Here is a 24,600-nt window from a genome sequence, read left to right on the forward strand (position 1 = left end):
TGTATGCAGATTACAGCAGGGCAATGCAGTGATTCCTTCTGTGTGTGCTTTTGAGCAACACCAAACCTTATCTCCAGTGCCTGTTGATATTCTATTTCAACAAACTCCTGCATAGAGTTTAAAATAGTGCAAATACAGTGTGGAGCAGAGAGCCTGTGTGCCTTCTTCAAGACTGGATGAAAAAATTATAGTATGACCAGCATAAATCTGCTTTCTTCACACTAAGCAAAGGGACAAAATACCTCCGGCACTGTGTATAATATGAAAAATTAAATGTATGGAGAAACATTAAAGAAATGATGTTACTCCATCTGTTTTTTAGTCGATTCTCCGTTGCTGGTGGACTGTTAGTGTGACTGCAGCAGCTCAGATTAATTAACTAAAGTGGACTCTGTTCATTCATCAGCGTGCTAATGGTCAGTATTGTAAACGTCAAGGTGTCAGATGGAGGGACAAAAAAAATCCAACTCTCACGAGGGGAAGCTCATACTGTAAAGTGTGTCTGTAAATATACATCTAAATGTGTGTTTTCATAGAGACTATCTGGAAACCGAGGCAGTCTCTGTGACATATAAACAGAATAAATAGAAACTGGTAATAATTTTAGGAATATTTCCGAAAAAGGTGAAGGTTGAATCGGAAAAAAAGAGCAGCAAGTAAGAAAAACTACAAATTTATTTGAGCTCGTATAATAATTTTCTTTGTAGTGCCAAATGTAAGTAAACCTATTTGTCAAAGAAAGGGGAAAAATGTCTTTGTGGAACTCCCATAAACATAACTGATTATAAAACTGTGATTATTTGTGCTGGATTACTGTGATTTGACCCACCAGCCACAACACGTTTGCATCTTTATCACAGTAATTTTAAGTGTGATTAAGTGGGGAGTGTGCGACAATAGCAGCTCATTTTTTCCTGACAGTTTGTTGGAAAGATTGCAAGCATAACATATCAAGTGTAAAACGGCTTGCTGGTAGATTTTAATCTCATGTCTCTTACAAAGACTGTTGGCATGTTGGCAAAACTGCTAAATTGGTTACTGCAGTCAAAAACAAATGCAAAAATAGATAATCAATTCTGAAAATGAATAAAGGGCACTCTATATATTAAGGTAAAGATCTAGAGAGAAGTCCAGTTTTGTGGCCACGAGATAAATGTCCTTAGTTTTGGAAACCATTCTATGATAACTGGATAACTTTCTGTTGGATGGAAACCCTGCCTTGTGCTCACTTCACTGACCTTGGATCATAAAGACACAGAAATACAACACAAGGAAGGAAATACAAACAAGATTATTGATGAACTGCTTTGCAATTACGTCAAGTAGTAATTAGGCTGTCACATTTGGGGGAACAGTGTTATTGTGTCCAAAGTTATAGAATGGCGTAAGTTTAACTGTACTGTTAATCGGTGCAGCTGTACAATAATTGTCTTCCCTGAATATTCATGTGAAATAGCCTGTAAATGATGTAACATTCTGTTAACATAATTTGCATTATTTTAACAGATTTGATTCAACTGCACAGTTGGAGTGAGATCAGCATTAAGTTAGAAATGTTGCTTTAGTCACAAGTACACTACACAGAGACCGGTCCCTGGGGTTTGGTCAGTACTGTGTTTTTAATTCTTTTAAATGAAAAGTGAAAATTGAATGCAGACCTGCAAAGCCTTATTCTGACAGCCACATAATTTAATTAGCCAACTCTCTTCAGGGTGAGTGCGTGAGAGCAAGTGTAGTATGATGGTTTCCAGTCTTCACTCTTCCACACGCACAGATGTGCAAACATGGCTGTGTTTGCATCACTTAAGAGGACACTGACACACTTCCTGGAGACTCGCCCCAACCATAACCACTACTTACCTTAAACCAAGCTTTCTCCCCGGAATTAATTTCCATCTACAGGAGACTTATTTTTCCCTTCCAATAGTTAGCGGAGTCCCTACATTGTGATTGTCTAAACTGATTTTATGACTCTACAAAATGACTAATGCAAGTATACACGCACCCACTAAGTAAAAAAGTAGCAGATGTTATAGATTTTCCCTCTTTTGCAAAACAGCCTCTATTCCTTCACTTGTTTTGACAGCTGTGTGCATGTGTATATGCGTGTATGTGTGTGTGTGCATGACCATATCACAATTTGTGGTAAATGTCCCAACTCTCTCGTTCTGGTCTCTGGCTGAGCCATTTATCTCCACATCCATCTCTCGAGTCAGCAAGTGAACTCCTTCTTCTGTAAAAATGTAAGCGGAAAGCAAGTCCAGTGGAAAATAAATCACTCACTCCTGCTCTATTAACAGAGTACTTATATACACACATAGACATACAGTAATTAAGAGCTTAAGAATATATAAGCGATTGCATTATTTTTGTAGTTTCAACTGGAAAATTATGAAATAAGACATTTACAGTCACTATGCACAAGTGCACAGTCTCATTACAGTATCTCATTAGCCCTTTGTGTACATATTAAAGTATACTTGTATTAATCTTAACTGATCCTTAAGCTAAAACAAAATGTGACTGACTCTCAGCACTTAAGAAACATATTGTGAAATAAAACCAGGACTAGTTTAATGCAAATAAAATCATAGAAATTGTGTTTTTTCAATCAATACGAAATAAAAGTGAACATCAAGGACTGTGTTCATGTGTGTGTTGTAAATCAACCAAGCAAACAGGCTTTTTTTTGGCAGGATTGTTGTTTTCAAAGCTTTGAGCTGTGTTAAATGTTATGTGGTTTCTCTGCACTGTTGTAGGCGGCTTTTGCTTCATTTGATCACAAGGGATCAGTAAGCCAACTTAAAATGTTGATTTGTTTTGCTGCATGCTCTGTGACGATGGGCATCTCTGAGCTCTGAAAGCTTGCCTGATTGTTAGTTTGAACATTAATAGTAGTTTTTCTTCATGTGCTTTCCAGTGTTTGCATATATATATATATATACCTTACTTTAATAACTGCCTATGGTGTGTGTTCTTAGCCAAATTAGACACATGGAAAGTAAAATTGAGAGATACAGACAAAAAAGGAAAACAATTTGCCAGAGAGGACTGACAGGAGGATAACTTATCCACTGCACAAGTTCCTTGTTTTCACCTTTGATCTTCAGCCAATTCATACATCTGGTGTTAAGTACTCTGAAACCTGCTTATCGCTGATGCAGGTTTCCAATTTATCAAAAGTGACAATAAGAGAACAAATCCATTCATCCATCAAGCTGCTTCATCTCCTTTCACCAATAATGAATAGAGTGATTTAACTGAGAAATCCCATGGTATAACCTTTGATCTTTAACCAGTAAGCAATTTGTGTTAACACTCACAGGCTGCACATAATAAATTAAAAGTGAACATCAGTTAGCTTCAGTTGCCCAACCTTCAATCCAAATCTGAAAGTGCAAGAAAATCCCTTCTTCCTTTAGTGCGTCAGCCCTCACAGAAAAAACAGATTATACTTGTTACACTGTAAACACCTAGCTGTCATAGCAGTACTGCAGATGGTGCTGCATATTGGAGAATTATGTGGATTCCTCTTTGCTGCATTATGTCCTTGCATCATTTTGTTTTTTGTTTTATTTTTACAGTTTCTGGACCCTGAATCTTGGCAGACTTTAACAAAAAAAAAAGTCTAAATAGAACTTATCATTTACATTGACAGTATGCAGCCAGTTATGGCCACCAATGAATGTCGGCCGTGTCCTGGGAGGCAGATGGGACTATATGCTAATGAGAAGGTTAGTGCTGAAGTGTCCTTGGGCAAAATACTGAATCCTAAAATTGCCCCCTACATCTGTCTGAGTGTAGGTAAGCATGATAGTTAGAAAGTGCTTAAAGGAAACCACTCCCTTTATTGAGAGATACAACGGATGTTACTTTTCTTTCATGAAATATATCAAAACCTAATGAGGTTAGAATTAGAACAATTACGCCTGTCTGTCTAGAACAGCTCTTTTAAAAAACAGCCCCAGAAATGGATTTGCTCAGGAGCTCTCATGACACATTTTTTTTACGTTGCATTTCTGGATTTAGAGCATGTGTCCCTAGATTTCTGTTCTCATATTGTATTTGCTCTGTTTATGGGGGGCAGTGAGTTTTTTTTTTTCTCCTTTCACTGGATTTTTTTTTTTTTTTTGTTATTTCTTTGCAATTTACTTGTCTTTGGCTATCTTGGTTTAAAAGCAAAGACTAAATTAGTACAAATAATTTTTTTGATCTTCCAAGATTATAAATAACAGGCAAAGAAAAGCTGTTGCACTTCAGTTCTCACTGTGAATGGAACTTAGTCTTCATATGCAACAAAACTGCACAAATGTCCTGCTCTTTTTGTCTTTACAAAAACTTTAAGCTTTAAGCTTTGCTAAACTTTATCTTCCTTGAAAGAGAGAGAGCTACAGCTCCATACAAGGTGCATGGAAAAGAGCACAAAGTCTGAAGAGGTTACCTCCAGCAATGCTTTTAATATAAAGAACAACTTCGGTGAATTCGAGCACTGAAATTGTTCTTTAAAAGTAAAATAACTTGTATCCCAAGAAACACAATTTTTACATATTCACATCATGGACAATAATTACCAAAGTTTGAGTTGATGTTTTTTTATTAGCATTCTGCTTTGGGTAATTTGGTATAGTGTCTTGTTATTTTTCTTAGCCTTTCCTCGGTGTAGGAGTTCTAATGTTTCATTGTTTCCTTATTTTGCCAGTCCCTCATCTTCAGTTTTGTGGTTCCTTGTCTTGTTACTTCTCTTCACCTGTGCCTCGTTTTCCACAGCCGTGTCCTCTCATCAGATACTTTGTCTGTATTTAAGCCTTCGGTTTTCCTCAGTTCCTTGTCGTCTTCTCCTACTTGCTCTGTGCGCCTTTCTTCTGTGGTTTCCCTTTTGACTCCAAGGTTGCACTTCTAGCTCCAGCTTAGCTTCGTTTTGCATTTCCTTTGAGTCCCAGTCTCATGAGTTTACCTTTACTCTGCATACTGGGTACTAAATCTGCCTAACGCACAGCATATCGTGATAAATTCAATCTGCTGTCACATCAATAACAAAAACACAAAAGGCATCAATTTAAAGATGCAAATTCTTAATTTAAAAGCTGTGCCTTTGGTTGTTATTGCATCAAAAAAAAGTGTCTAGATGAATACTACACTTAATTCTATTAATAATTCATTTGGCAATATGTGAAAACTGAAACCTTTCATATTTAAAAGTTAGAAAGCACAGCAAACGATTTCATTAAATGAACTGATTAATATTTATTTATTTATTCATACAGACACGCGATAATGTTAAATATCTTAACACATTCAGTTTCATTGTGATAAATGCACTCGGTAGAGGGCTAAATGCAGATCCACTAAAGCAAACAGGGAAGACAAAGCACCCACTCATCCATCAGACTGGTTAATCTAGTCCTGTACCTTCAGGAAATTATTCATCAAACTTATGTTTTTGTCCTGAGAGAAAAGAATCACTGGAGTGAGCGGGCACTCCCGTTGTATACCGCTTTCTTCAAAAAGTTGTTTACTTTTGAGGAGAAGCAGATTGTGGTTAAAGTGCTGCGAGTGTGAGCAGTTTGAGCTCTGGGGCTATTGTACCAATTAGTAAGGGTATTTATATAACCGATATAAAACACTATTCTTTTTCTCAGTGTCCTGAGATCTGACCTTATGCAGATTCGCCTTTGACAATAATCTCAAACCCTAAAAATGCAGCTCGTAGTAGAATTGAAATGTCTTTCACAGCAATACTGAGTCTGAAACTAAGTGGGCCTCCACTTTAAAAGGGCAATAGACTAATTTATCTCCTTAGCTTTTAGCAGAATGATTAACAGCATCACCAAAGCGAAAAAATTTCTAGCCGTCCGGCCTGCAGTCGGTACAGTGTGAGGAGAAAGGGTGGGTTATAAATGGAAGACTGTAATTTATCTTGTTGCACGTCTTACATAGTCTTTAATCACAGTGTTCACCTATGGTACTTTAAGATGGCTAAAGACATCCATCCTCTGGAGGAGATCCTGTCAGTTAGGGGACAACTGTAGAGATTTGTCTTAATAATGTGGTTGTGTACACTTTGTGTACTGTGTCTGTTTTATATTGTGCAAACTTACATAAGAGAGCTCAGTTTCCGGGGATTTTAGCTGTGTCGTTTCTCCCAAAACTAATTTTAAATAAAAGCCGAGAGCAGAACATTTATAGTTGTGTAAAATGCTAGTAGCAGCTGCTCTTTAAACATAGTGTGCAGAGATGAGCAGGAAATACAAATTAATACATTATTTGTAAAAATAAAACAGGTGATTTTAGAAAATCCTTGCTGCAAGTGGATCTGTATTAGAAAACATGTTTTTCTTGCTGAAATAAGACATTAATTAAGAAAAATAGTAAAAAAAAATAAATCAACTGGAGACTGGAAACATGAATGACGAGTCTTAATGATCAACATGTTGTGTTAAAAAGTAACCTCAATCAAACAGAAAACATATGGTTCACCCTCAGTCAAAACACTTGCAACTAAGCATAAGGTTTCCAAAAAATTCATCTGCTAAAGGCCTTAAGCATAAATGTCTGCTAACAGCTTTCATCTTTTTCCATCTTTTCCACTGATCCACAAAGCTAGGGTTCCTATTGTCTGTTGTGTAGCCAAAACTGTAAGGCTCTTTCTTCAGACAGAGCCTCAGAAACACTTTGTTTTAGTCTGTTTAGACTGTGCAGACAGGGTCCATTGTGACTTAGCAAAGCAACCGTCACCCTAATAATTAGCCTTAAAACTAAATCTGATATGGTAAATTCTGTTTAAGCAAGTACAAGTTTCAAAAACTTTAACCTTGACCCCACATGCATTAAACTTTGTTTTTAATTGTGAAAAAGTACTTATTATTTTAACAACTCCAAAGTTAGAGCGTGACATTCAATGGAAAGTAAATAATGTCAGGCCTGTAATATTTTACTGGCTATAATTTAAGTGTATTTCTTGGCAGAGGTTATACTTGTATGCTCAGTGGGTTGTTATAAGATTGTGTAACAGAAGAAATAACCACCAATTTATAATTGGTTAATGCCTTTGACTTAGAAGCTCACAGTGAGCGTTCACTTTTTCAGCCCTGCACTGTAAGTAATTACTTATTGTCTTCAGTAAAAAACTACAACTATAGAACTACAAGTTTAAGAGTAGTTACTACAGAACTCCAAAGGGTACACAAGCTTTTTCTTGAAACTGTTATCATCTTACAACAGTTTATGATGCAGACTGTTTCCTCTATATTGAGGTTCTTTTGAACCAACAGTTTATGCAACAGTTTTTCTCTTTAGACGTCTAGGCTAATAACTTAGCTCTCACCTGCCTCAGAGCTGGTAAGGCTTGTGAAAAGTCTCAGATAAATTAAGGATGAACAAGCTAATCTGTTAGATTAAATGGTCAGGGTAAAGGTAGCTTTCCAAACTTTTCTGCCAGGTTCCAATTATTAGTGGAATACACACATGCACAAGCTACTGTAGCATGGTACATATTCACCTATTTGCAGATTGCCAACGTATTATGCCTAGTAGTCTGGACAAACTGGCGTAAACAAGAAAAGGAATAGATGATGGGAGAATATCTTTGAAAAGTGAGTGTCTTTTTAATTATTTTCATGTCCAAACCTAACTTCTCTAATTGCTGAGGCTTTGTCTGTGGAAAAAGGAAGGAAAAAAAACGACATACACCAATAAGTTTAATAAGAGTGGAGAATCATCTCTGGATTGTGAATTACATTGTATTTTTAGTCATGATCACAGCCCAATTTTTCCTTTGTTTTGATCGTCGTTGCCGTGTGTGTGTGTGTGTGTGTGTGTGTGTGTGTGTGTGTGTGTGTGTGTGTGTGTGTGTGTGTGTGTGTAGAGCCAAAGTGGGAAGCTACAGAGATGTTGGACAATTTGACACAGATGTTTCTGTGAATTTATAAACACTAGGTTGTAGTAAAGAAATAACATCCACTACATTTGCAGTCCAGTTGTTTTTTTGTCTAGACTTGTGTTTGCAAAGGCGGTACTTATCTACTCTAAGTGCACAGAAGCTCACTTTTCCTAAAGTTAGAAAAAGTTAAGTCTCCTAACTTTGCTAATGACTACATATGAAAAACGACAGTTAAGAACCGAAACATTTTAGAGATCAAATTGTGCGGTATCCTACGTTTCAGTGGCATAATTTGGCTTTATACATAGCTCATAAAATGATACATTTCATAAACTTTTGTGAACTCTACAGACATGTCTGAAAAACCTACAAACTTTAAACTGTAGCTGTATACTTTCTGATAAAGAACTTTGCATGTCTTTATGCTGTTCACTTCTAGTATCTAAAAAGGAAATATGAGCCAGAGTCACTCCCAACGTTTCACATACAGTCACGTTTTACTGCACTGGGCTTGGAATCAATTTTTAGCATTCAGGAGTAGTTGTTTTCAAGTATATTTTTGGGTGAAAAATTTTAAATTGGTGTATAGTAGATCTTTTTCTAAACAAGAGTTTTTATAGTTTTGTATTTGAAATTAATTTCAGCATTATAGTAGGTTAATATGCTAAAACAACAGTCTACAGAATATTGCCAAAGGATATGTGTCATAAAGCACAGACTGAACAGAATCAGAAACGGAGCAGCCCTGGGTTCCTCGGCGGCAGGTATTCAGATACCTTCCAGTTCTCTCCCTTACTTCCTACTACTACTTCCTTATGTGGCTCAAACACTGATAAGTCTCCTTATGAGGCCTCGCGATCCTATGCGTCACTAGCCCACGAGGAAAGCCTGAGGGTGCAGGTGCTCTGTCTGCCACTGTGTTCAGAGCTGCATGTGGATTACTCTTGTGTAATATCATCATATGCACACACCAGCACACCGTTCGCCTGAGACGGATTCTATTTACTGGCATTTGAAACGCTCTGTGTGGTGAGATAAATGCAACATTTCTAAAATATGTGAACAATCGCTGTGACCAATATTCTTGTCTTTGACACAATGAGATACCTTTCGAGTTTTATGTACACCTTTTAACAAAATACACTGATTAACTAAAGAATATGGAGTAAATAATAATGAAGGTAAAAATGAACATACTCATAAAATACTCAACATAAATCTAACTAGTTCTAATGATTAAATGTGGTCAGAAAACAAAATGAAATGGCAAGTAAAACTTAAACTGGTTAGCAATATTCCTCCTGCTGTTGAGTCGCAAATTGAAGAGATGATTCAGCCGCCACTCTGGTTAAAAGGAAGTAGGCTTCTGCGTTCAGATGTTGGAGACACTTACAGCTTTGATATGAATTTGATTTAAATGTCATCCTGATACATACATTACTATGCACCAACCTTCATCAGTAATGCAGTGTGCAGTAGCCCGAGAAAGAGCTCAGAGTTATAAAAAAAGATGCTGCTACTTAAGCAGTCCTGTGAATTGTTTGATGAAGTTCTTTTCACAAAAACAGTTGTGAAGTGGTAGTAAATAAATCTAGTAGCGCTTTATAAATAGATGACTTTTGATGAGTTTAAAAATGTTGTCAGTGTGGTATCAACTGAGAGGGAGACATGCCCTCATCTCCTAGGATTTGTAAGTCTAACTAAGACATTTGATCCTTCAAAGGAAAATTTCCAAAGACTTTTAGAAAATAATCAGACGTTGAGCATTAACATAACTGAAAATGTGTAAATCTAGTAATTGAACTCGGCAAATACAGCTCAGGTTGTGTTGCATATAGTGATAACGCACACATAGTGCCAACTACAACAAGTGCTGTAGCTAACTTATAAGGGTTATTTTAAAATGCGTGAGAAAAGTATTTTTAAAACATTTATTTTTGATGTTGGAAAACGTATTGTGATTGTGATTGTGTTGCACTGTGTGCTTTTCTTACTACAGTACTAATGATGCCTAATAATATCAGATGACCGCTTAATGCAGCGTCTCCTTATGTTTTAACAGTGTCTTTATGTCTTTCCATACACTTAGGATCATTTCCATGTTTTCCATGTCTTGCCCTGCATCCTAACAATATTTTTCTCTGGGTTTGTTCCAGTTGAGATGTTGCTGAGGCAGTTTGTGGTTATGACCTCATCATCATGAGATGGAAAGGCTGGTGACTGCAGGCAGCTACAGAAGAGGTGGTGCTGTGTTGTGGTTTGCAGCTGCTGGTTCTTGGCAAAATAAATTGCACTGTGGAGATGCCTCAGGGAATTATTTGCTCAAAGGTTGAAAGGATGAACAAAAAAAGGAATTCAAGAGGTATTTGTGATTCAGACTGTGTTTGTCTGTAGTTGTGACTTAGATGTATCTCAGATCAAATTTTATGAGTAATCGATGGAGAAACTGTTTTGTAAAAAATATTTATTTATTTATTTTTAATCAGAAATATTATTTTACATCAGCGATTAAGTTCCACAGTTTAAGGACTAACTGGTCTGGTTGATTGGCACTGCTGAGTAACACTACTGTGTTTTAAAACCATTAACAGGCTGCCATTCATGGGGTGAGTGGGCTTCATGGCTATTGTCACACATTACAACCACATAGTAAAATTTTAAAAAGTTGTTAATGCTGAGAACGTGTCATTCATCAGAAATATGCACACATTTTACATGACAGGAACTGTTTTTTCCCCACTTCTCCTGAAATAAACTACATCAGGAAAAAAAGGTTTTTACCCTAAAATTCCCATGTTTTAAGCAGGGTTTTGAAATATTTTCCACTAATCCATCCTGAGTCATAGGTATGACTTCAGCAATGTTAGGAAACTTCTTTAGATGGTGTTAAAGTGCTTAACAGGGAGCCTCCTTGTAGGAATGTAATGACTCGGCTTCTGTTTGGAGACACCCCAGACCTAAAGAGCTCCTCTTTTCTGTGTTTTAAGACAAAGACATACTCATCTCTTTTCTCCTTTTTAAACGTATCCATACTCTGGCATTCAGAGGAATTGGCATTAACACGAGTGGATAGAAACTATGTGAAAAGCGAGTCATGCCTAGAAAACCCTAGAAAATGTTGATATACACTGGTTTATTCCCTTGACTATATAAAGATTGGTGTCTGACTATTTTTTTTCTGCATGTGTAACATTTGTAACATGTAACATTTCCATTCTACAACATAAAGTGGGAAGACTACATGTAGTTTTGCCCCTACAATCTTGAATTTCAAGGCCTGATGTGGATGCTCGTCTCACCTACTTTTTCCCTATACTTGTTTTGCTCTAACGTTACCATTAATTAATAAACTAATTATTCTAGTCTACGGAATTGATACATTTGGTTGTTAATTACTAAAAAAGGAGCATACACTATTTATGTGGCCAAATTAATAATCTAAAAGAAGCTTTCACAAATCAACCCCGACTTGGTTTAGTTTGACCTCTGTTACAGTGAGGCAGTGATATTTGAGTGCTGAGCAAGGAAGCGGGTTCTCATAGCCGTGTCTTTTTCCCCATGTTGTTAATGATGGCAAAGAATGTAAGATTGTAATATATGAAGTACCAAGGAAATTTTGCTGTGAAATAAGAAAAACTGCATTTTATTTTATTTTTTTTAAGAGTCGTGGAGTTTTCAGGTATCATGTTTAGGAAACACTTCAGTGAAGTGTCACTTTTCAAAACAAGTGGGTGATTGGTTGGTAAACTGAGGAGTTTAATGTGGCATGGACATTCAGGTTTAGGTGTAATTTCTCACACAATATACCAGTCAGTTTGGTACATACAAAAGAGTGGACAGGAAAAGAGCTCAGTTTGTTCATATGGGTAATGCAGACAAAAAAATACATTTGCAGTGTGTGTCTGTGTGTGTTTGTGTGTTTGTGTGTGTATTTTAAAAGGAACCGTGTAAACTTAAAAGAGGGACAAAGACCAAAGAAGGAAGAGTGCATGTAAAAAAGAGAAAGACAAAGTGGTGAGAGAGGGCGTATATCTTTAGCTGCCTATAAAGCTCTGCATGCTTCTCATTTTAGGCAGAAGTGAATCCTGGCTGTAAGAAATGATGACAATACACTAATAAAGCATCTCAAACTCAGGAACTTGTCTGTTGTGTTTGTTGGTACACTTTAAGGAGCCACAGTTCACATTTCAATAAAAGATGTTCACATTGTGTACATTTGGTTTAGTTCATTCAGTTCACATTCCTTTTTCAGTTTGTTTTGACTGGACTGGCAAGTATAACTGGAAAGGAAAGAATAACTGAGATGTTTACTGCAAATTGGGTATCTCTTTCCTGATCTATTAAAATATTTATGATGTCAAAGCTTCAAATGCATAGGTGGCACATGTTAATGTGAATATCAGTGTTATTCAGGGAGTGTTGCTTCCTCTTGGCTAGGACATAGAGTGAAATTGTTAATAGCTTCAAATGAAAACCGTGGGTGTTCTCACACTTTTAGATGGACACTTTAGCTGCCAAATATAGACTTTTTTTTGTTTTTACAACATTGGCACTTAGATCAATTGAACTACAAGTGACATGATTATCTCAATTCTTTTCCTGGACCATGAACTAATTTGTGAAAATAAATAAATAAAGTGTTGTTTTTGTTTTTGTACAGATTATTTTACAGATAGATTATGACGATCATTTTCATTATTATTATTATTATTATTATTATTATTAGCTATTTTTGTTGTCATTGTCATCACGACCACCTGTGCTTATAGATATATGTAAACCACCACATGTACTGATTATTAATGTTAAAAACACAAAATGAGGTGGGACCTCGGACATGCCAAACAATCACACAACAGTTTTACCATTACCAGTGAACTGCAAGTGAGACTAATATGATTAGTTTGAGCCAAATATGCATCCATAAACTTTCAAAATCTCAGTATAAAGCATTATTTCCTGAAAAATCTTTCAGCTATCGCTTCTGGAGTCCTGGAAAAACTCACACCTGAGTGCCCCTTTATTCTATAGTGTTCATTTGCTCTTCAGTGTTCTTCAAAGCTGTCTTGAGACCATACACGGCTGCTTAAAAGGTCAGATCAGTGAACTGTTTGAAGGTATTTCACCTCAGTAGGTCAAAGGTCATTTAGCTCAGTGATGTGTAGCTAACATCTGCCTGCTACTTATTTCACTTCAAGTTTTTACAAGGTGCTAATTGTGTGCAACCAGTACTATTCTAAATGCACGAGAATGTCATCATGTCATTTCCGTAGCTATAGCTTTAAATCATCAAAGGTTTGTCAAGTTACCCGTAATTAGCAGGTGCAACAGCAGCTGTGACACACAGCCCATGCACACTGACGTTTAGGTACACTAACCAGTCATGATACAAGTCATTTTAGATTCAGCACAACTTCTACTTAATATGCATAAATAAACATCTATATTGGACAAATGACCACAGATACCTATTTAGAAAATACAAATTAAAATAAGCTCTGTATAACACGAGAACTTTCTTAAGAACAAAAGTAATCCAGTGATCGCTGTCAGTTGGTGGTGATGATGGTTTGTCAGCGGTTTACACTAGTGGTGTGGGGAAAAAAGGCAGTGGAGATTTCTTGAATAAGTTTAATCTGAAACAGATACACCTCTTACGAGTAAAGGTTTTAATTTGAATCTATCATTAATCAAATTCACTGGTTTCACAAATGGGAGGTTCATTTTTTTAAGCTGAGGTTGGATAAGGTCACAGATATGCATAAACAGGCACTGGTTGCTGGGTCTACACATGTCAGATGGTGTCTTCTGTGTTTCTTTGAAACTGTTCTTTAGATTTCAACAAAGTTACTAGTTTTCAATTCCAATAACAGTTTCAGTAATCATCACATTCAATTTGCTTAGATCTTAGCTTTCAGACTCTAAGAAAATGCAGTGATGTAAAGTACTTTGTTTCCAGTAAACTAAGATTGAAAAAAACAAATGTCAATAAATGAGTCCACAAATTGGACAGCTTGTTGCTGTTCATCCTTGCAGAGCAAAGAGCAGACTGGAAAGTTTGGTGTGTCTGTGGCTTTGGTTTGATCAGTTGATCTAAACAGAGATTAGATGTGACAGACAACAACAGAAACTAAAAAGAACTGGCTGTAATACTGTCGTTTTGATCAGGTCATGTGCAGTGATGCACACAAGATACACCAACAGGTGGATGAATGCCAGTACACAGTGTCAGTTTATCCCATTCATCTGCCTACAAATGCTTTATCTTGACTTTGAATCTTCGGGGAGACAATCATCGGGAACAAATGGGAGACAAAACAAGGCTGGTGTGTCTTAAGGAAATGTGGCTTACAAATGTTATTGACTGTAAAATCATTTTATTTGGACAAGGGAGTGAAAACTAGTGAAAGCTCTGGAGCAAAGTATAGAAACTCAGTCTTTCAGATTTTAAGGCAGATTTTTTTTCTACTTCAAAATTTCTCTCTAGTATTTCATAAGGTTGTTAATTTTGGCCCTACATGTTTTATGCTTAGATGTAGCTTTGAGCTGCCAGTGAGCTGACCAGTTGTGACGTTAATGTCTCAAGATGACAAAGTTTTCATCACATTACACTGTGCCAGACTGCAGTGTTGATCACAAGGACAGTGTTACATAAATAAAGAAAATGAATAGCCTGTCAGGTCGTTTTACACACAGTGATGACAACAAACTAAAGAAACACACACAAAATTATAAAACGTGACTAATGAATGAAAAACTGCATAGTAAATGGAAGGATTTGTATTTGTTTTCTTGTGTGTCAGAGATGCTCAAAAGAAATCTGTTTTTTTGGGTTCCTTTTACTAAGGTGTGTTTAGTGTGTTTTCTTTTGGCTTAGATTAGATTTGGATAAGATTCCCATGCACTGAATGATAAAAAACTATATGACAGCTCATCTGCCTGTGTGTACCTCACTCATTGTACTGCCTTAGGCCTCTGTGCAGCACTCACTGAGAATACGCCCAGACATGTCCAAGAACAAAATTACCACAGACGCACGCACACATGCGCACACTGCAGAGATACACGCACGCGCGTTCGTACACACACACACACACACACTTAAGTGCAACACATACGCACACAGAGCCATTGACTGTGGTTAAACCAGCTGCTCAGCTGGTTTACAGCCCAGATAAGGCAGTCCAACCCCACTCTCACACCATGGATTCACTTACTAGTAAACTCAACAACAACCGCTGACCTCAAACAGCCAGTTAGAAAAATTCTAAATGTACAAGCTGCCCTCTTTAATGGGCTGTTCTATCCAAAGTACAAATGAAATGGCCATGACACATTTGTAGTCATATCTAATTATACTCCTGGTTTGGGAACTGTTTACTAAAGTCAGGAAATATTCACGAGGCCCATTTGTACTTGACTGCTTTATAATATTTTTTTCAACCCAATTTTGCAATATTGATAAAATAGTTTCCCTTTAAATCCATCTACATATCATCTTTACCATCAGGAAATTGAAAAGATAAAATAAGAAAGACCAGGGGGATCAGGTGCAGTTCTTTGATCTGATGTTAATTCAACAAAATGCAGTAAACTAAGACTCATTCATAAGCTCAGACACTGAATCTGGAGTGCATCCCCTTATTGTTTCCTCCACCCTTGACAGTGGGGTTTTCCATGGTGGCAACCATTCTTATCTATGCAGAAATAGTCATCCTCAGCAGGATATAGGACAACCTTCAGAATTTATGGGCTGATTATGAACCGCCTTCACAACACGTAATAAATTAGGTAATCATGTAACTGCATATGTAGGCCAGTATGTGAATGAAGCAAACAGCTTAACACAGTAATTTGTGATACTAGAGTTACCAGTGTCATCATGAATGTGAAAACAGTCTCAGCCAATAATACAAATGCAGTCACTTTTTCATTAGGTCTTTTCACCATATATATGAATATAATTATTTGTGGAGTAGCCTAAAACTGCATCAGCTTGTAACATGAATAAATTAATCGTCTTATGTGGCGCTAATGACCTCTCTGCCTTTCTGCATGTGTTAAGAATGCATCAGGCATGAAAAGCAGCAGCAAGGCATTCGTAAAAACAGATAGCATAACATAAGAGAACATTAAACATGCAGTTACCAGCTCCTCTGTACTGTCAAAAGAAAAAAAATCTGTACTGTGGTTAGAGCTGCCAACTACATGTAACTCTAGATAAATCATGTAAAAGGGAAGTACCATAATAAGAAAAGGAGAAATAACTTTAAAAAGTGGAACGTATATATGAATATATATATCTATAAGCTAATGTTATTTTTTGACAATGAGAAAGAGAAAGCAAGCAAAGCTAAAGGGTGCTTCAACAGAAATCTTTTTATAGAATATAGTTACATTTACCCACATTAAATATGAGGAAACGTTGCTTGGGAAAAATAAATATGGTGTGTTTTATTGTGTTATATATGCTTATATTTTACTGATAAATGACCTCTTTGGGTTGTGCCAATCATGTCTATAATGTCTCAGAACTAAATGCAGAAGTAGGAAATTTCAGTACCAGCAACCCTTTTATGCAGGAAGTCATGGTGGCTAAACATCAAAATGTCAAACATTTTGTATATTTCGACTAATTAAATTTAATTTCTTAACTATGATCAACATTGGAGCTACAGAGTGATTCATTCAGTGGCTGATTTGATAGATAAATGTGAAAATGTGCAGCTTTTCTTAGTCTCACATTGTAGTAAATACTTTTTGGATTTTTATGGTTTATAATCGGTTGTTTTCAAATAAGAAAATCAATTAACCAAAATACTATAATTCCACCTAATAACTATTTGAGCTTTTCAAAGTTGAATCTATCTATCGTAGAAGATGAGAAACACTCATGTATTTTAGTTCCGCGTTGCTAATTATCCTGTTTTTCAATTGAAATGATAAAATTCATTGTTTTTCCTGTGCTTCCAAAATACAGCCTGAGTGTCAGTGGTGCCAACAATTTATTTGGCTTGTGCGGGAATGGAGGGGAAATAAAGTGTACTGAGAAGAGAAGTGTACATTTAACTCATCTACAGTTCATATCATACTATAAAACAGAATGAGACCATTTCAAATCTTTTGAGTCTTCATACACTGACTTTGACAGCAGACTACAGTTGGTGTCAAGGAATCCAACAGCCACCTCACTAATGGTTAAAAAATATAAAACAGTTAAACCAACATAAAACACCAACAAACAAATCATAAATACTATATTAAAGCGGATTTTACCTGTGCAGCTTTTAGCTATGTGCTGGTTCCTTAAATCTGCTGTAGAAAAACAAACAGAAACAACATCTGATCTGACTTCAGTGTTAGCAGACAACATAATCTGCCGTGTCATAACTATCACTCAAACTATGAGAAATCACAGTACATTGTTGACTTTTATATTTTTTGCTAAATGTGGTAAAGCTTAGGCTCCAGTCACACAGGATTTGGTGACCTCCTGGACACCACCGGTCTTTAAGAAAAAATATGCATAACCGGAGTCTTCAGTGAGTGGTTGCTAAAGTCCCAACTATTAACTCCTTGGCAACAACAGGTGGAGTATGACAATTGTGTATTTCCCAACCATTTAGAGATTGCTGGCAGTCTCTCGGCGAAATTGGTTGTACAGAGGTATGGTACTGCATTGAAAACCATCTTGCAGTTGGTTTGCTTGCAAACAGATTGCTGTCGTCACCTGTAGTTTGCATGGATGATGTCAACCTCTCTGCTGAAACTTGCCAACTGCTTAAGTGTGGCACAAACCAGAAATTTGCCTTCAAAATGAAAGTTTTATCTTTTGAACCATAATGGTAAGGAGAGCTTTAGATTTGATGGTCAGCATTGTTCATTTTGTGTTTGTGTTGCAGTTTGTCTTAGATTTACTTCTGTTCTGCAAGTAGTTGGCAAGTGCTTGTAGACAAATCAGTGTCTTCTTTGCAGCCAATTTCATTTAGCAACAGTTAGCAGCCTCCAGCATGATATGATGTTGATGAAACAAACCAGTAGACATTGGCAAACAGTATTGATGATTCGGGTTAGTTTCAGTCATTTACTAAATGACAAGGCTCTGATGCATCCATGGTCATCTTTCTGAAGAAGCATATTTGCAGTGTGATGCTTTTCTTTTTGTTCTTTTCTTTTAAGCAACTAGGACATGAGTAAAAGCAGCCAGTCAGAGTCAGCTGAAGGAAGGAGTGATGCTAAAGAAGGGTTTACTCACAAGCATGGGTATATAAAATGAAACCTACAACATGATATGAAGGGAACCTTAAACTATGTTTTAAAAGGTTCAGAATAAGATTTATTCTCTGATATAAGTTTACTCTGTGACAAAGATTTATACAGTTAAAATTTATACAGAAAAAATATATTTGAAAGACACATATTTGGACTAATTGACATTCTATCACATTCTACAAACTGACTTTGGGGTGGTGCATGTTATTCCAAAACAAATCTGCAACTGTAACTCTCTGAGGTCTGGTTTTTTATAATTTGGCTAAAATGTTTGCCAGTATTTGACCTATTATTACCAAAGTAATACTCAATATTTGCATATTTGCAATCAAAATATTTGCAGTAGGGTTAAAGTATGATGAAGACTTTTCAGACTTAAATGTCACAAGCTAAGACACAAAAGACAGAAGGAGGAAGAAGACAGGAAGGAAGGAAGGCGTTTCTGCAGAGTTTGAGACAGGGATGGAAAGATTCATGTGAGAAATATTTTTGGTTTAGTTTCTCTTTCTGTTTGGCTCAGTTTTCTGAAACTCCTGCCTAGCTGGGTAGAAAAAAAGGACACCTGGTCTGGCCTCCATCCCACAGCTCAAGGACACAGCAGATGAAACTGTTCTGAGCAATCATTTCTCCAGTATAATGAGTGCTGTCACACTTAACAGTACAGTAAATAAGGACTCATGATTTCATTCAGCAACAAGATTTAATGGAAAAAGTTAAAAACAAAAACTAAGGGCTTTCAGGTGCTTCATTTGTGGTTGCACAGTTAAATATATTTAAGGGTAAATGGAAGGGAGTCAGTTTAGCTTAGGACACTACTTTATCCAAGATTGTAGTCCTCTCTAAGTTCTCCTTTCTGTAGAAAAGCCAGACTAATGGTCAGGAGTATTATACATCAAACATCCACTTCCACTGTCACAAGACAAACTTGTGCCATTTTCTACAACTTCCTTGTGCAAATAAATTGCAACGGCAAATGTGTTTCGAAGGAAGCATAGTGCAATCAGTTTCTGATTAATAAGACAAAAATTACAATATTTGGCAAGTCCACCACCAAAAACATTCCATTTGCAGTGATTACAGCTTTATTAAACTTTTTAAGCACTCACAGCATTTCATTTTAAATTTAGGTACAGATTGTGACTCCTGACATGACACAATTTTTTGCTTACTACTAGCCACAGATGGGACTGAGTCATATACTTTGTACACCCTGTCATCCAGCCTAACCTTATGCAAACTCTACTACGGTTCAAAAATGTAGTGTTTCAGTTATTAACAAGTTTATACTGAATAGCACTGTAATTTCTCAAGTCATTTTCACACATGCACTGTAGCCCTGAAATCTTCTCAACACTTCTGTGATGCATCTGCGTTTGACAAGGATCTGACACAATTATCAGATACAACCAGGGCTAGCCCACGTGGCATCTAATTGGCATCTCTTAGCAAAAACAGCAGTCTGAAGAATTTGCATTATTATGCACATTATGTGTCCTGCCTACTGCGCACTATCCAGCTAGCACTATCTAGCTAGCACCAAATGTAGTATTCCCAGAAGAGAGACCATCTCTCACCATGTGCTCCAGTACATGTGAAAGAGAACAACTCTGGACAATATCCCAATGTCATTTCATGCATGAAAATAATGCTAACATGAGATTAGAAAATACAAAACTTTTCCTAACCTTACCCTGTGCTCTAGAGCCTCAGCATAATCATACTTAGAAACGATGTAGAGTACGCTTAAACTATGAGTGGATATTGTATTGAAAGATTAGTCATTATAAGGCACAAGTTAATATTTTTGCAATACATATATTTCAGATACATTTAGGATTAACATGTTATATGACCCGTCAAAAACAACATGTTCTCATCATGATCAGTAATAAGCATAATCAAAGCAAAATAATGTTGCAAGAGAGACTTTTTACTTTGGACACCACAAAGAGAAATACATGCAAGTTGTAACTAATTAGAACTGCCATTTAAAAGTGAATTACTGTGTAATTTGTCAGAAACAAGTCGTTAGTTTTATAAAGTAGTTGTCAACTAATCAAGCCTTATCTCTGAAGAAATTCTTTTTTTTCTTGTCATTGTTGACGCTAGTAGTTCAGTGAAATATGTTTATCAAAGAGGAAGCGCTGAGGCATAGATCTAACCACTGGCACTCCATATGGCATCTTTGCCTGAAAGGAAAACTGGATTTGTTCACAAGGGTTTGTAATGCCGCCCACAGTTTACAGTTTTACTTAAAAATTTTATTTTATTTTATTTTTCCTCTGGAATGAAGTTACAGCTCCAAATGATAACTGGTTTACAAGCAAAAGTGGCTGCTGAATCATAAGGGAAAGCTTTTAAAATGTGTTCAGAGAGCTCACTCAGCATAAACAGAAATGCATCTCATGCATCTGTGACTAATAAAGAGTTCATATTTCATATTTCGAGACCACTTTTGTTAACTGTCAGGGTTAAAATGTGTAAAGTTGGAACTCTGCGTAGCGCTCAATGGTCAAACTAATTTGAGACAAAGTGATTAGAATCCAGTCCTGACATGTGAAACCACACACAGATACACGCATACAAATGTGACACAATGTGCTATTTTGAAAGTTGTTGAGTAGATAAGATTTGCATCAGTGGTGTGGGGCATATGGTGTGGCCATTGCAAACGTTAAATGTCAGATCTATTTTTGCTAGTTTGTTGCTTTGCACTCTGTGTTTTTTGTGATATCAAAGTCAAATGAGGAAAGATAAAAACGTGTCTACATTTACAACATTTAAATTAAAAAAAAGGAATTTAGTGAATTATGATCTGTCTAAAAGTTGTCTACTCACTTGGAACAAAACAAGACACAAACTAGTGCTTTCCTGTCATGAAAAAGACATGCGGTCACTGGTTTTTTTCTGTTGAAAGTAAAGAAAATGTTTTTTCCCTTGCATTTTGCAAAAAATAACCGTTGGCATAAAAAGTCTTTTGCAACCCACATACTCATGAAAATGAAGACTCTGCCTAGTTAAAATGGAGAAGCATCTTGTAGAGGAGGAGGCATGCAGACACACACACATACATCCCCCAATATGGTGTAGTAAGGCTGCTGGTGAGTTTAGGGAAGGTGCTGACTTTCTTTTCTTTTCGTTTTTTAACAAACCGGACATCAGGCGAACATGTTGAAATCTTAAACTGCACAGTCATACTCACACTGACATAGTCGTGTGTGATGTCATCCGGAAGTGTTGCAATTCATTTTTTATGTCAGGGATGAGAAGTGCTTTCTGTACCTGTCCTTATTTATTTAGAGGCTATTACATGTAATTACATTCCAAACCATTCCAAACTGCCCTGCAGTTAAAAACTTAAGCAAGAACTAGATAAATTTGTTTGTTAAAGGACTGTGTCAAAAGTCCAAATTAAAATAGTTTATTGTTTTCAGTCTGATTTTGTATTTTTACATACAGTCAGGTTTTGTGCAGGGAATCAATGTCGAGTGTTCAGTAATTAAGATTTAACAAGTCAGCTTTGGGCATTTGGAGAATTTTGCGCATATGAAAACATGTTAGGACACCCATGGGAAGTTTCAAGTCAAATAAAAAATCAGAACCAGGAAAACTAACATGGAAGAATAAGCTATAAAAAGCACCAAAATCCTTTAAGCAACAAAACCAGTAACAAGGGACAGAAAAAAGTGTGATATATAACAACAGATGTGCTTTTGAAAACTTCAAGTGCACCACAGTCAGAAGAGCTATGACTGGGCAAGAGGTGCTCATTATAACGGGGGCATATGCAGGTTTCTTGAATTTATGGGCTCCTGCAATGACTATGCACTGCAAAGCTGGCAAAGATAGAGAAATGAGGGAGAGCAGGTGGCATGGAGCACTTTAGCCCTTGATTATATGTTATAGGAAAGGGTAAACTCACTGCATTTGCAAAAACAGCCACTTGCTAGATGACCCATGGATTCGACAAGACCTCTAAAGCTGGGCACCAAAACATTAGCAGCAAATTCTTTGTAACCTAGAAGTATTTAAGTGCTCTATAAGCTAAATAAAAATTATTATTGGTAAACTAGGAGGTTTACGGAAGAGGATTAGGGCCACTGGGAAAAAAAAGTGGGCACGTCTTTTTTTTTTTCTTCTTTTCCAGAATTGTGAGAAAAAAGTCAGAATTCTGAGATTAAAGTCAGAATTCTGACTTTTTTCTCAGAATTCTGGAAAAGAAGAAAAAAAACATGTGCCCACTTTTTATTTTTTTTCCCAGTGGCCCTAATCCTCTTCCGTAGAGGTTTGCCCTTTGTGGATCATACTTATTTTTTTAAACTCACACATTGATCTGAGATCTTCTGCCATCTCTTTGCTAGTTAAAAGATGCATCAGGATTCGGCATTAATTTGTTTGAGTGTGTGTGTGTGTATGTGTACTAGGATACATATCTTTGTCAGGACCAAAAATTGAAGTGTACAATACTTTTGGGGACCAACAGCATTTATGGGGACAAAATCCACATCTCCATAAATTTTAAGGTATTTTTGAGACTCAAAAGGTGGTTTTAGTGTCAGGTCAGGTTAGGTTATGTTAGGGTTAGGCATTCATTTTTGGTGGTTAGGGTTAGGGTAGGCGGCTAGAGAAAGCATTATGTCTATTAGATGTCCCCACAAGGATATGAAAACATGACAGTGTGTGTGTTTGTGTTTATAATTTTAATGATGTTTATATTCCTCTGTAACCTAGAGTAGTTTAGAACAGGGGTGGTCAATTAATTTTCCCAAAGGGCCACATGAAAAAACTTGGACTGTTGTTGGAGACCACACCAATAAGCTTATAAAGAGATCAAATTAATACTGAGCAGAATTTAGTGGAACTTGTTGGTCTGGGCCTCTACAAAAGTCCCCGTTTCTCATTTATCCCCATGGTAAAATTCATTGCCCACCCCTGGTTTATAGGCTGAATGTGGGAACAATGGCCATCATTAGAAAATTTACAAGATTTTGTCTTTACCATTAAAATCAGAATTTTTTTTAAAAAAAAACCTCTCTCTGCTTTTCTCTCTTTCTGTAAATAACATCTGCAAAATCTCTGCTGTGTTTATATATCTGTACAAGAATAGCTATTCAATGTGTAGAGATGAGCTGCTGGGCTGGCAGTGTGAGAAAGATGAGTCATTGTGACTAAATAGAATGAACACCTCCAGGTCGAAACGCCTACCTCAAAGGCAGGATGCTCCTGCTGAACGAGGCCATAGTGCCATCAGGGAATACCACTGCCATTCAAGGGTGTGGAACAGTGTTTAGATAGGTGGTACATTACAAATGAACATTCACATGAATGCCAAGACCATTATCAACCTTTCAGTCAGTAATTATTGAGGTCAACAAACATCCTGACCTGGGCAATACAATCCACGATGACATAATTTCAAAGAGCATGGCATAAATATGTCGCTACTTGTTGAGCTGCTTTTCAAAAAAAAAAAAAAAATTAAACGGGGGATGGAGGGAATGTGTTGTTGAAAACAGTTTTATGGTAGATGTATTTTTTTATTAATACAAATGTTTTCTCTAAATCTAATTTTATTACTATATTATGACATATACCTATAGGCATAATCTGATGCTAATGTGTTTTTAGCTTCAGGTGCCTACTGTAGATGCTTTCAGCGCTGGCAACATCAAGCTTCAGAGTGCAACTGTACAGTGCTGTGAAAAGTATTTCCCCCCTTACTGATTACTCTTTTTTTTTTAAATAAAATAAAATTAACAAGGGAGACGAAGTGACCGTGGGGATGATGCAACAATGAGCAGAGAAAGACAGAGGGCTTAAATATACACAGGTTAATGAGAGAATGGTAAACAGGACCTGGAACTAATACAGACTAACAGGACAGGGAAAGCAAAACTGAACATGCTGAACACAGGGCGACAGACTCAAGTTCACCACTTCCACGTTTTTGCCATTTATGCATAATGGCTCTTACTGCGATTTGCTGGTGTCCCAAAACCTTAGAAAGGGCTTTGTAACCCTTTGCAAACTCATAGATGTCAATGACATGTTGTCCAGCTGTTTCATTAGATGGTAGCATGCTGTATTGTTTTTTGAGATCTTTTAGCCTGTGGATAGTGAAACTGAACTCAGCTTCTCAAAAAAAACATTTGGTGACTCACAGTTAAATCATGTTTTAACAAGTTTTTCACACTTGGCCAGACAGGTTTGGATATGTTTTTTCCCTTAATATAATAAATCTTAATTTAAAAACTGAATCTTATATTTTTGATCTGAAACATGTAATTGTGACAAATATGCAAAAATTAAAAGTGCCAGAGAGCTTCTATAGGACTGGACCACAATGACCGTATGTGTCCACAAGCACAACTTTGGGTGCTCATAAAATTGGGCAAAGATGGCTTTTAGGCTTTATTTTATGAACCTTATGTCATCTGCAACTTAAACTT

At 36.6% G+C, this 24,600-nt stretch overlaps 1 long non-coding RNA gene across 1 annotated transcript in view; it reads left to right on the forward strand.

Moving 5' to 3' along the window:
- The window catches only part of LOC116324838, a 76,391-nt gene extending 64,378 nt beyond the window's left edge, over positions 1-12,013 (forward strand). Inside the window, exon 5 of the long non-coding RNA XR_004199805.2 lies at positions 10,036-12,013. This is a non-coding gene — a long non-coding RNA (uncharacterized LOC116324838). The remainder of the gene's footprint in view (positions 1-10,035) is intronic.
- The last annotated feature ends 12,587 nt before the right edge of the window (positions 12,014-24,600 follow it).

The sequence above is a fragment of the Oreochromis aureus genome, linkage group 13 (genome assembly GCF_013358895.1).
Source record: "Oreochromis aureus strain Israel breed Guangdong linkage group 13, ZZ_aureus, whole genome shotgun sequence".
In the NCBI taxonomy this organism is placed as follows: Eukaryota; Metazoa; Chordata; class Actinopteri; order Cichliformes; family Cichlidae; genus Oreochromis; species Oreochromis aureus.